The following is a 12311-nucleotide window of genomic DNA, read 5'->3' on the forward strand; positions in this document are numbered from 1 at the left end:
GCTTTGGCCTTTGGGGGTGGTTATAGTCCCCTTTCACATCTGCTTCGTAGCAGGTGCAAAGGCGCTTCTGCTCCTTTTCTGCCTAATCCACAGAGCTGCTGCCAATTCAGTTCCACTTAGCCAAGGAGGCAGCAGCGAGGAGAACATGCACATGTAGCTGCTTTACTAGAATCCTGTAGATGTAGTGCAAGATAGAAAAAAGCATTTGGCTTTCTTGTTTATGTTTGGAGGCCCCAATCCTGCAAATCATTGAACTCAGTGGCACTGTTCCCATGGAAAATTCCTCATGTGCAGGTTCAGGGGCCATATGTGTATCTGTGCTTTTTTTTTCTTGAAATGGATTGTTCTTTGACTAAAAGATAAATAAAATACTGGAAACAGATGCTCTCTAGTTCTTCAGCCCACCCCAGGGAGAGAAGGGATTTCTTGCTAGGCTGAGTCCATATTGATTATTTAGAGCTTTTTTTCCCCGATGTGCCTCTATATGACTATAAATAAAATGTGGCATTTTGGGGGTTCAATCCTTCAGTCCCTACTCAGCCAAAAACGCTAAGTAGTTTCATAGGGACTCTGTGCCTTGCAGGAGTTGGGTCTAAAGTGGTAAATATTAACAAAGCCGTGTTTTGTTTGCCAATTTAGGAAGTGAAAATCTCCTGGATGAAAATTTTTGAGGATTAGCAAAATTCACTCTTGTGCCATTGGACAGCAGATAAACTGGTTACAGTGCAGTATTTGAATACAAATTCTTTGATTCTGAAGACAGCTGTCACTTGTGTTTCTCAGGTGTTACTAAGGGGTGTAACTACACATCAAACACCTACATGCAGAGCAAAACAGTATTTAATGGAGTGACATTTAAGACCAATTGCACAATTACCGTACTTGATTATTTAGTAGTAGAAACAAAATATTCTGTGTCGATAATGTCAAGGCTAACAACTCTTACTTAAAAACTGGAGCAGGTTTAATTGTATCTGCTTGACGTTTACAGGACAAAATAATGGTAAATAATTGATGGGTGGTATTGCCAATCGCTCTGGAAAAAAACCCTCTAAAAGCCCGTTTGCTGGCATTTTTGTCTTTCTTACTCTTTTTCCATGCTCCTGTAAGTGCCTATGGTGAGAGTGCTGATGACTTCTATTTATTTGCAGAACAAAACTGCAGGGCAGCGGATGTGGAAGCCTTACACCACACTAACAATGTACCATCACCAGGTGGAAGAACGTTAGTGTGCATGCCTAGTCTATCCTGTGGCTCCTTTTTGATACTACCAGTTGGAGTGGGGATTTTTAATATGTTCTGTGAGGGCCGGTGCGACGACACATTTCGAAACCCTCCCATTTTGCAACCAGTTGCAGTTTCTGCCGCACAACGTAACCATCTGGGCTCCTGCTCAGGACTTGCTGCCGCCTGATCCATGGGGTTGCGAATCAGGAGGGACAGAGTTTGTGGTAAAAAGCACTCATATTCTGCTTCCTCCTGGCTAATGTGCCAAATTGACCTATTGCAGGGCCCTGGGGGGTTCTGCATTTTAATTTAATTTTAAATGAAGCTTCTTACGCATTTTAAAAACCTTATATACTTATATACAACAATAGTTTAGTTATATATTATAGCCATAAAAAGAGACCTTCTAAAAATATTAAAATGTATTACTGGCATGCGAAACCTTAAATGAGAGAGACAAATGAAGACTCGGCACAGCTCTTCTGAAAGGTTGCCGAACCCTGATCTTTTGGATGCTTGAGGCATGCTCTTTCACTTTTTTGTGTGTGAATACATGAATAAGGAGGTAAGGTTTGTGGGTACAGAGCACTCCCCTGACCCCAAGGTGATAACCAGAGTGGTCCCATTCATTTTTTCCACTGGCTTCCTCCTTGATTATTTCCAATGACTTGGCTGCCTATGCACCTGTCACTGGTCCAGGGATGGTTGTGCACCTGTCACCGGTCCAGGGATGGTTGCAAATCTGGAGGGATGGGGTTTGTGGTCGAAAACGCTCACGATTTGCTTCCTCCTGGCTAATGTGCCAAATTGACCTATTGGATGATTGAGGCATGCTCTTTCACTGTTTTGTGTGTGTGTGACGTTATTGATATAAACTGGGACCATATAGAACATGGTTTGCAACCAAGGTCCTGTAGTGGCACCAAATCTTAGGTAAAGGGGGTCATATAAGGTGTCTAAGACCAGGTTATGGGTTGCTGGTTATGATTATGCTGTCTGTATGTCTGTATCATTTTGTAGTTGAAGTTATACGTATTGTCTCTGTACTGTCTGTATTTTGTATTTGTGCTCTGCTTCTGGGTGACACCACAGACAAGTTGGTGTTAGCTCTGCTTAGCCCGCTTGATGGCTCATTAAGGACCATCAGCTACACAATTGACCCATGGAGAGAAGGCAGATACGCCTTGAAACTCAGCAAAGTATGCAGGGACTTGCCCATGTGACTCTAGACTCCATTTTGCTGTAATTTTCCACAGTAAAGACAAAGAGGTTCTTACACCTGGAAAAGCCTATATAAGGCTAATGCCTCATCTCCATCTTGTCTTCAGTCCTGCTTCTTACCTTTGGAGGGATTTTGCTAGGAAATGAAGCTCTACACAAGGGACTGATGACCCATCCCAGCAGGGGATGTTCTCCAGAGGCTTGATTTGAACCTGCAGTTTACTCCATCACTGCTACAAGCCTGAACTAAGAACTTTGCCATTACTGTATGTAATTGATTCCATTTAACCAATTCTAGCTCTCATCTCTACCTTTTTCCCTTTATGAATAAACCTTTAGATTTTATATTCTAAAGGATTGGCAACAGCGTGATTTGTGGGTAAGATCTGATGTGTATATTGACCTGGGTCTGGGGCTTGGTCCTTTGGGATCGAGAGAACCTTTTTCTTTTATTGGGGTGTTGGTTTTCATAACCATTCATCCCCAGGATGAGTGGGTCTGGTGGTGATACTGGGAGACTGGAGTGTCTAAGGAAATTGCTTATGTGACTTGTGTTAGCCAGTGGGGTGAAACCAAAGTCCTTTTTGTCTGGCTGGTTTGGTTTGCCATAGAGGTGGAAAAGCCCCAGCCGAGGGCTGTAACTGCCCTGTTTGAGCAATTTGTCCTGAATTGGCACTCTCAGTTTGGTCCCGCCAGAACCGCTTCGTCACAGTGTGAATAAGTGAAAAGGGAGATAAGGTTTGGGGGTACAGAGGACGCCCCTGACCCCAAGGTGATAACCAGAGTGGCCCCATTCATTTTTTCCACTGGCTTCCTCCTTGATTATTTCCAATGACTTGGCTGGCTATGCACCTGTCACTGGTCCGGGGATGGTTGTGCACCTGTCACTGGTCCGGGGATGGTTGTGCCCTTGTCACTGGTCCGGGGATGGTTGCAAATCTGGAGGGATGGGGTTTGCGGTCGTAAATGCTCACGATCTGCTTCCTCCTGGCTAATGTGCCAAATTGACCTATTGGATGATTGAGGCGCGCGCTTTCCCTTGTTTGCGTGTGAATACGTGAAAAGGGAGGTAAGGTTTGGGGGTATGGAGAATGCCCGTGATGAGACCACTTTCTTTTTTTAAATTTATTTTTATAATTTTATAATTTGCATTATATATATGGACACAAATACAGAGAATAATTTTTTCAAGTAAAAAACACGTTTTATTAAATTCTGATTATACATAATGCAACCCAAAGAAATATAGTTTTATGTTTTGAACAAGAGGCATTGAAACTATGGGTTTTTCTATTGGGGTTTTTTGGGGGGTAATGAAGTGAACTATGCACATTTCTTGCAGTTGTACTCTTTCTTCTCATCTGTCAGGTTTTCTTGATTGGTTCCTTCTGTAATGCAGGGTATATGTGCCCACCTCTTGCAAGAATCACACTGGACCTTTGATAAGTAACAATTAAGAAATGAAATCACAGAAGTTATAATGTTACACATACTTAGCATTCACTCATGCTATTCCTTCCACATGGGAGCGTTACCTAATATATGACTATCAGCATGAAGAAAATGATTACTGTTGTGGAATTTTTACAGGAATCATGATCCTTAACCAGTTTATGGCATATATTTCTCATTCAATACTATGTTTCTTACCATTGTGCAATCCTCATTTTCTCTTTCACAGTTGATACAGTTGCAGTATATGCAGTAGTCCTCCACGCTTTCTTAAAAATAAATATAGCGTTATGAAATGATGAATATGGTACATTAGCAGACTGCATAAATGAGCTTTGCTTTCCTTTTTTCCCCCCTCTGGTTTCTGGACATAGATAAAAATCCATTCTCTCTCTCTTTTTAATTAGTAATTTAAATGACTTATTGCTCACATATATACACACCTGTTTTCATATTATTGTCTCACACTTACAAAATGTATCACCTGATTTGCTGTGCCCCATGTTGATAATAACACATTCTCAAACATGCAACATGCTACTGTTTCGTGTCCACATTCTGTGAAGTCTTTCCCCAGAGTCAAATCACACAAGTTCACTCAAAGTCCATTATTAAGCATATTCAGTAGAAGTACATGCTGTTTCAATGTTTACTTGTAGCTAACAGGAAGATATTAGTCTCACTATTGTTACATTCCCTTTAAAAAAAATTTAAATGGAACAGTTAATGTCCAATGTAAAAGTAAGTATCTAATAAATCACCTCCAATTCCTCAGGCATGTCCTTTCATATCTGATCTCATCACACAAGGAGTCAATTATTAACAATTCCTTTTTTTTTTCCATCAAGGCTATCTGTAAGTTTCAATATATTCACAAATTTTATTGGTAATGAGATTTTTTCAAAAACTTTATACTGATTTATCAACAAGCATTATGCTACTAACATATTGTCGTTTGTAATGTCTCAGTAACACACAAGATATAAGCATATTGTGAAATCAATCAATTATTTACAGAATGTATTCTTCCAGTATACATGAACAATGTAAAGTGACAGTAGCAATTTTTTATAACATTCACATTCCTCTTTCCTTTGCATGCACTGAACTCACTGAAAACCCGCAACAAGGGAAATTATAGTACAATACAAAACATCTTACCGCAATAACCCAATGACCTGGTGTGTGGTAAGGAAGCAATAATATATCATTTTGAAGTAATTCACTCTGTGTTTATTTAAAAAACAAAAAATTAGAATTTCAATTATAGTTTCCAGTGAAGCAAACCATGAAATATACATTATACTGTATTTCCCAAAATCATTACATGTATTACTATTAGACTACTCCTCCACATCAAACATACCACTGTATTTGCTGTTTCAACCTGTGTTTACCTCACTGAATGAAACTGTGCTTTTCTCATGCTATGTATGAAAGTGTGTTAGCATTTACCTTCACTTTCATTTGAGTAGCTCTGCCTGAGAGAATGACAGTGGAAACTACTGCTGAGATGGCTTGTACCTGTTGACAGTCAACAAAGTTATTAATGCATTAATAATTGGGGCACGTCAAGCACATAATTAATTTAATATAGACAGACATGCAAGGGATCCTTCGTTTTACAAATCAGATACATATATGTAAGAGTGTCCTGTAAAAACAAAATGATTTGTAATCAATGTGCTCTGTCTTACTTAATTTTAAAATGTGACTAAGCTGTTCGCATACTTGTGTACAATTAATGGACCCTATGAACTGTACAGCAAAACTAATGGGGCCCTCTATTGTATGTCCGATATGCACCTCCAAATACATTTTACTAAATTTTTGGCAGCAGTAAATACACAGAAATGTTGCGATAACAGGTGTCTGTTGATATTTCAAGGGTATTAGGACTTAAATATGTTGTGCCACATTCATGTGATTGTTTACTTATTGAATCAATGCGGGGGCAGGGAGTGTAGCAGATGCCAATTCGAGGTGAATATTGTCTTGTCCATACTGTCCTGGGTTTATGGTGCTTTATGCCATGGCCTGAAGCAAAGTGGCTGGTGAATAACCAGGAACCTGGTTAATAATTATCTAAATTCAGCTTTCTTCTTTCTCTCTCTGTGAATTATCACTAATTCAAAATAGTAGTGTGCAAGTTGACTGGATAATGGTAATAGCATAATCTCTTGTTATAACATTGTAAACCATAGTACCTGCTTTTTATATTAAACACCTACTATACATAATACAATAAATCTGACAGAAACAAAACCTAGGAAATTTTTATTCTTTCTGCGTCTTATTTAAAGTTTTACAGTAATCTCTTGCTTCAGAATGCCTCATGGGTCACCCATACTGTTTGCAATAGGATTCAACATGTGGCTTGGCAGCTGACTCTTTACTGATTCCTGAACAGCTGGTAGCTCAATATTAATCTGAGATAGATACTATATGCAGAAGCACAACTCTGTATATATGGGGAGGGGGTGATTATTGACCTTTGTGCATATGTAATAGTTTTTGGTGTTTGTAAGACAAGGTATAATAATGAACTTTGGAAAAGTTCCTGTTTGGTGTGAGAAATGTTACTTATACCTAAATGCACTCCCCCTCCCCACTCCCAGCCCTATGCATGCTGGCTTGGGAATATCACTACTGTAGTGTCAGCTTTTAAGAGAGCTTCACATGCAGAGTCGTAACTAGGGATTTTTGCACACAAGGCAAGGAACAGAGCCAGCATGTCCGCCTCTTCCCTATTGGAGGGAAGGATCCACCAACGAATTTCTGCAAAAGAGCTGTATGTGCTGCCCCTCTCCATTGATGATGACCAGCGGCAATTCGGCAACGGGTCCCCCAGTCCCTCTCAGAGGGAAGGACTTGCTGCCGAATTGCCGCTGAAGGAGAGACTTTCTGAGCCCTTCACTTTCCGTGCCCGAGGCAAGTGCCTCACTCGCCTTGCCCTCGTTACAGCAATGTTCACATGCACCACTTCTAGTATTACGGTAAGTTAAAACAAGCTACAGTACATTGGGACATTAATGCTCTATTACAGTGTTTGCATTAGCATATTAAAAGCTATAACACTGAACAGACTAGTTAGGGCCGGCTTCAGGAAGTTTGGGGCCCACCCAATTCAAACATTTTCGGCGGGGCCCCAGCAGGGATGACTTTAAAAAAAAGAAAAAAAAGGTTAAAAAAAAAGCCTTTTCTTTCTTAGCAACCGGTTCCTTACAAAAAGTTCTGATTTAAGGGATGTGCCAGAGTATGTATTTTTGGTACCAATAGGGTTACCATATGTCCATATTTAAAAATTCCTCCCGGACAGCAATTTAAGAACCAAAAAGTCTGACATGTCCGGGAAAATACGGCTGTATGTTAACCCTACCTACAGTTCTTTTTAAAAAAGATGGCACTGAACTAGAAATGAACTCCGCTTCACATGTGTGGGTCCCCGCCACTCCCTGGGAGTGTGCTAGGGTGACCACATGTCCCGATTTTATAGAGACAGTCCCAATTTTGGGGTCTTTTTCTTATATAGGATCCTATTAACCTCCACCCCATCCAGATTTTTTACACTTGCTGTCTGGTCACCCTAGGGTGTGCACATGTGTGGGTCCCAGCTGCTCCCTGCCCCCCTTCATTGAAGCAGGTATGCAGGGTTACTGCCCAGGGAATTGCAGGGCACCAGTGGACATGGGGCTGGCTGCAGGCAGGTCAAGGGATGCAGCAATGGCTGGAGACGGGTGGGTGGGGTGGGGTGGGGTGGGCTGGCTGGCTTCAAGCAGGGCCATGGGGGGTGCGGCATAGATTGGAAGTGCTGAAGACAGAGAAGTGCAGGAATGGCTGGCTTCAGGCGGGGGTGGTGGTGGTAGGGGTTGGCTGGAGACAGGGCAGGGAGTGGTTGGCTGGAGACAGGACAGGGGGTGCGGGCACAGGGGGTACAGACCACCCGGTATGGTAAGTGCTCCCTCCTCCTCCCTCCCCCACCAGGGTAGCAGCAGCCGCCTGGGGCTCCCCTGCTTCCACAGCCCTGGCCATGTACACAGCTGCCGGAGCCCTGAGGAAGCGGTGGGGCTCCAGTGGCTATTTAAAGGGCTGGGGCGATAGAAGCAACGGGAGCCACGGACTTTTTAAGTAGCCCACAGATCCCCACAGCCCTACCCCAGGGCTCCAGCAGTGTGGCTGTGGTGGCAATTTAAAGGGCCCCCATGCCCTTTAAATTGTCTCCTGGAGAAGCCGGGCCACCCCGGTACAGTGCACTGACTCTTGCCAATACACCGAACCGGGGCTTGGGCGTGGGACCCTCTTAGGGGCAGGGCCTGATTCAGGGGAATTGGTTGAATTGGCCTAAAGCCAGCCCTGCCAGTATATCCAGGACATTACTAGCACACTTTTCCCCCACCAATACCTAGTAGTTGCACTGTCATCTCCCATAGCTACTTACGTTGCAGCTTTATTGTTAAAACTAAATTGGGAAGAAAGACGACTGATTCAGAACTTGTTTAATGGTTACTTTATTGCTAAAGGGTGTAGTGGGGTGTAGACTTGGAGAGAGGAAGGTTTCTATGATGTAGGCAAGATCAAGTATTTTATCCAAAACCAGAATATGAATGGCGCTGGTCTTCTTGGTGTCTGACCTTGAGCTATTGTCAAAAGTTTGAGGGTGACTCTTCTCCTTCCTCATATTTTGGTTAGGATTCCATTGATAAAGGGATTGGCCTCAAATACCTGGTTGTAGGACTCTTCCACGGTGTAGTTTTCATCTTGGGTTGCCCAGTCCTAATTATATTAAAGCATGTACTTTAGTCTTTGTGATTATCTGTTATAACTCGGTAGCTTTTTATGAAGGCAGGAGTAAAAGAAAAGTAGCTGCAATAGTTTCATACTAAACTAACGCTGAAAATGTACATAATTTCAATCAGACTCCTAATCTTAATAAATAAATCCATAAGAAAACTATGTTGGGAAACTGCTATAGGGAAGTGCACTTCTCCTATATAGGTCATAAGGATCCTATCTGTCTGAAACTGGCTGCTCTTTCTTTCTTTGATCTGCAGAGTGACTGATGCTTTTCAGACATCAGTTGTGGGTACAGAAGGGTTTCATTGCATCTTCTCTCTTGGCACCAGCTACTGTTCTCCCTTCTTGTTGTATTGATAGTGGGTGGGTGTGTCTCACCTTTCTTTAAAATCATATATGCTAGGGACAGTCTTGTCCTCTTCTCCTCTCCTGATGTCAGTGTAGATGCAGGCAGTGCAAAATGTACTACAGTCATATAGTATCTCAAATGCAAAGCTGCATTTCAATGATCTGAGGTTTGAAGAACAATGTGGAACTAGCTGTTTTACGGGATGTCTCGATTTCATTCCTGTAGTAACATAACTGGTGATAGGAAAGCAGGGAGAGAGAGAGGTGTGTGCTCTGCAAGGCTGCTGGCCATGGGGCCAATGGACGTGGGTGGGCTGGGTAGGATCTCGGGAGTCACGTCTCAGGGATCTGCCCCACTCCCCAGCACTGCTCCAGTTCTGAGCTGTCCCCACTGCCTGGGACCTGTGTGGCCCCACCTGCCTCCCCGGGGGAAGAGCCACCTGGGACTGGTGCAGAGGCTGGGCCAGTCTCAGCCACTCACAGGGAACAGTCGGGAGGGGGGAGGCTCAGCTGGGTCCTGAGAGAGCCTGGCCCGGGTAGGCTCTGCTCCTGCTCCATCCTGGCTGCTTCCACCACTCCCAAGAGGCCAGAGTTATCCTGCCCCAGGACCAGCTCTGGCTACGCTGCCAGCTCAGCCTGGCAGACACAGTCACCTCCCATCAGGGCCGGCTACTGTGGCTGGGGGTTAGGGTGTGGGAGAGTAGGTCTCTAGGAGGTCTGGGGGGGGGGGTGCTGGGCACTGGGGGGTGGGGAGATCTGTGTGTTGGGGGGCTGTCAGTGGGGGAGATCTGTGTGTGTGTGGGCGCTGGGAAGTGTGGGGGGTCTGTGCGGGGCACTGTGCAGTTGTGGTGGTGGGGGGCACTGGACAGTGAGGTGATCTGGAGGGGGGCTCTGGGTGGGAAGGTGCGGGGCACTGTGCAGTTGTGGGAGGGCTGTGGGGGGTCTTCAGCTGGGGGGCACTGGTCAGTGAGAGGATCTGTGGGGGGGTTCTGAGTGGGTGGGGGAGTGATCTGGGAGGGCACTGGGCAGGGGGTTTGTGGGGGTCTCTGGGTGGTGCGGCACTGGGCGAAGGGAGTCAGAGAGGTGCTGGGCAGGGGGTTTGTGGGGGTCTCTGGGTGGTGTGGTGCTGGGTGTAGGGAGTCGGAGGGGTGCTAGGCAGGGGGTTTGTGGGGGTCTTTGGGTAGTGAGGCACTGGGCATAGGGAGTCGGAGGGGTGCTGGGCAGGGGGTCTGTGGGGGTCTCTGGGTGGTGCGGCACTGGGCGTAGGGAGTCGGAGGGGTGCTGGGCAGGGGGTTTGTGCAGGTCTCTGGGTGGTGCAGCACTGGGCGTAGGGAGTCAGAGGGGTGCTGGGCAGGGGGTTTGTGGGGGTCTCTGGGTGGTGCGGCACTGGGCGTAGGGAGTCGGAGGGGTGCTGGGCAGGGGGTTTGTGGGGTCTCTGGGTGGTGTGGCACTGGGCATAGGGAGTCGGAGGGGTGCTGGGCAGGGGGGTTTGTGGGGGTCTCGGTGGTGTGGCACTGGGCATAGGGAGTCGGAGGGGTGCTGGGCACGGGTCTGTGCGGGTCTCTGGGTGGTGTGGCACTGGGCATAGGGAGTCAGAGGGGTGCTGGGCAGGGGGTTTGTGGGGGTCTCTGGGTGGTGCGGCACTGGGCATAGGGAGTCGGAGGGGTGCTGGGCAGGGGGTTTGTGGGGTCTCTGCGGTGGTGTGGCACTGGGCGTAGGGAGCCAGAGGGGTGCTGGGCAGGGCGTAGCATGGTGCAGCATGGGCCCACCCCCAAGGGGAAGAAGCACAATGGCAATGCTGGGACGGGCTGAACAGCGTGGGTCTGGCAGCTCCCGGTTTGTAAACAGTGCCCATGTACTGGGCTGGGTGGAGTAGGGCTGTCCCTGCCGTGCCATGACTCATCTCCCATTGCCCCTGGCCAGCCCCTTGCTCTGAGGACTCTGCCGCCCTGCCCCATGTCCCCATTTCCCCTATGGGGACCCACAGATATGTTTAGCACCGGGCCCACAAAAGGTTAATCCGGCCCTGTTTGGGGTGCAGGCTCTGGGATGGAGTTGGGGGTGCAGGAGGGTTGCAGGCTATGGGGAGTTTGAGTGACGGGTGCAGGCTCTGACCTGGGGCAGGGGATTGGGGTACAGGAGGGGGTGCGGACACGCGGGCTCTGGGAGGGAGTTACCAAATCAGCACGTTGTATAAGAGAAAGGAGCTGCAGTGATTCCGTATAGACACAGCAACTGACAGAAGACACTTTTCCATAGTCACAATGTGAGAGGCAGAGTGTGAGGGAGGGAGGGGGCGTCTGTGCAATATTTCCCGCATTCAGTCTCCTGGCTGGAGCAGTAACAGCCCCGCAGCACTTGTACAGGCTAGAGAGGAGCAGCGGTGTCTGAGCTTTGACAGTCTGGGAATTGGGCTGCCGGTGCCTCTAAGCCCCAGCCCCAGGAACCCGCCCCCTGCTCCGGGGCTGACACGCGGCAGAACTGAAAACAGCCTCTGCCCCCCCCCCACAGCCTCGACACCCCCAGATCTGCGAGCGCAGCAGGTGGCTCATCCCGAGGGGCCCCGTTCCCCCTCCCTAAACGGGGGTTTGTCCCCGCACAGCGTCTCGCAGCGGCTCCCCCCCCCCGGCTTAACCCCGGCTCCCACCCACCACCCCCGATTTTCCCCCTTCAGCCTCTCTCCTGCCGCTACCTGCAGCAGCTCGACCCCCCCGGCCAGTAAATTTCTGCCCCCGCTCAGCCCCTGGCAGCCCCCCCACTGCGATTTGCCCCCTTGAGCCTTTTAACACCCCCCCCAAGAGGAGGCAGCAAATCGCCAGTAGAAGTGAGGGCAGAGAGAGGGCAGCGGCGACAGCAGAGGTTACTGGGCATGCGCAGTTCGGGTGCGCATGCTCAGTGCAGCCCGAGTAGGGAGTCGGGAGCGGGAGCTGTTCCCATGGCCGGGGCCGGGAGCGCAGCACGGAGGCTGCTCCAGCCCTGCAGCCCGCGGGGCAGCGCGGGGCGGAGTCCGGGGGGCGGGGACACGCGTGGGGCGGACACACTCCTGCCGGGAGGGGCCGGGCCCGGCTGCCTGGTTCGCCCCCTGCCCGGGGGGGTCCCTGCGCTCCCCGCGGCCGGAGCGGGGCTGCGGGGGGCGAGTGGCCCGGGCGGGGCGGGGCCGGGAGCTGCAGGGGGGCCGGAGCGCAGCTCAGCTGCAGAGCTCGGAGCCCAGGCTGGGCCCGGGAGTGAGGGGAGGGGAGAATCGGGGGGCGGATTTGGGGTGTCAGATC

The 12311-nt window shown here is 48.1% G+C and overlaps 1 long non-coding RNA gene across 1 annotated transcript; it reads right to left on the reverse strand.

Annotated features, from left to right (window-relative positions):
- Positions 1–3739: 3739 nt before the first annotated feature.
- On the reverse strand, positions 3740–4697 carry LOC123354907. The gene is made up of 3 exons (XR_006574955.1): positions 4662–4697; positions 4099–4169; positions 3740–3885 (listed from the first exon to the last, which is right to left on the reverse strand). It is a non-coding gene; the product is annotated as an uncharacterized LOC123354907 (long non-coding RNA).
- Positions 4698–12311: the final 7614 nt, after the last annotated feature.

Source organism: Mauremys mutica, chromosome 22, assembly GCF_020497125.1.
Source record: "Mauremys mutica isolate MM-2020 ecotype Southern chromosome 22, ASM2049712v1, whole genome shotgun sequence".
Lineage (NCBI taxonomy): Eukaryota > Metazoa > Chordata > Testudines > Geoemydidae > Mauremys > Mauremys mutica.